This window comes from Lethenteron reissneri, chromosome 16, assembly GCF_015708825.2.
Source record: "Lethenteron reissneri isolate LAM-NWPU_2019-01 chromosome 16, ASM1570882v1, whole genome shotgun sequence".
NCBI lineage: Eukaryota > Metazoa > Chordata > Hyperoartia > Petromyzontiformes > Petromyzontidae > Lethenteron > Lethenteron reissneri.
This window is the reverse complement of record NC_083794.1, coordinates 305,415-306,974: the sequence shown is the minus strand read 5'-3', so window position 1 is coordinate 306,974 and position 1,560 is coordinate 305,415. Positions and strand designations below refer to the sequence as shown.

Here is a 1,560-nt window from a genome sequence, read left to right as displayed (position 1 = left end):
CTCCTCCTGTCCCAAGCAAAATCGATGCCCTATGACTCGTGGGGGTGATGTGTGTACCAGCCAATCGAATCTGTGACAGCATCAACGTTTAAAGCACAGTTTGAGAACACACAGTTGCGCGTAATCAACTCACTAAATATAGCAAATTATCTTAAATGTTACGCCTTATACTAAAGAGCATTACAACTTGACTACAGCTACGTTAACGGAACAAACACGTTGATGTGCATCTACACATTAACGTCCAAAAATGTGGATAAAATGCTCTCGGGGAAAACGACAGCGAAGCCTCTGCCACGCATGTTCAAAATGTGTAGCTGCGAGAGAGTGCTGCCGCGGAAGGCACGATGCTGTGGTCGGGGAGCGGGGAAGCCGTGCCAGTTCAACGGGGTTCGGGGTCGACGGCGCTCGAAGACGTCATCCAACCGAGGGAACAATCACTGCCCCTATTGCATTTCTTTAAAAAGTTATCGAATGTGTTTTATTTTAAACACAAGAATCAGTATAAAAATGACTGCTCGTATAAAAGAGCATTTCCTAATTGGGTTCAAAGTAACACGTTTAAGCCAATTGTATTGGCGAGGCCTAACAAGGATTAAAACCTCTTGATTTGGTGGCACGATTGGCCGTCTGTGTTTAATCTTTTGAGATGTGCAATACCTCACAAATACGGTTAATTATAACCAATCGAAATGGGTTGAGTGTTAATCCATGGCCAAGAGCAAAAATTTGTACCACCCAAGGTAACATGCCAACGTTTTTATGCTGCCAATACGAGTGGATTATTTGATAACCCACTCATTACGAATGGTTATCACTTCAGTCATTGGGCACACAAATTGTAACCCACGGAAGCGCTGCTGCTTCAGGTGGTACCGACAAGTAATATATCTGGTCTGGGCTCATTGGACCGAGTGGCAACAGCAAGCCGACTCGAAGCAGACGTGCCGTGGCGGGACGGCACGCTGCTCCCGCAGCCGCCGCTGTCCATTCCCACGGGCACCTTCACCACACGCGGCACTTCTTCTCCGTGTTCATGGCGGAGCCCTGGGGGCAGGCGAAGGCCTTGGAGAACTCGGCGGAGTTGGAAAGGACCCCCAGCACACGGAAGCGAGACGGGCTGGTGGGGGCTGTCGCCAGCGTCTCCCGCAGGTGCTCCGGCGTCTCCGCGGAGCACAGGGACTGGATGGAGACAAGGAGGGTGGCCAGATGGACATGAGGACAGAGAAACCAATGCTACCCGCTGGGGAAGCCACCCGTCACGGAATTCGCATCTGTATTCAGGTGGTAGGAACGGAGATTTACCAAGACCTGCTATTGGTCTCGTTTTGAGCATTTACAGGAATTCCCTGCGATTAGTTCGCTTATATACATTGCTGATGGATTAGGGAACATATTTCCTCATAAGTTTAATGTTTCGCATATGCGTTCTTTAAAAAAATGCACAACATATGAGCAATTTTTAAGCGAGGAACGTACGCTGTGAAAACGGACTATTTTGCAATGTAATACTGGACAGTAGACACAAGCTGGACTCCACTATGTCGGGCAACATGGTGG

At 48.6% G+C, this 1,560-nt stretch overlaps 1 pseudogene; it reads right to left on the bottom strand.

The window, feature by feature from the left end:
• Positions 1–1,005: 1,005 nt before the first annotated feature.
• Positions 1,006–1,560, bottom strand: part of LOC133343093 (ligand of Numb protein X 2-like) — a 96,949-nt pseudogene continuing 96,394 nt past the window's right edge.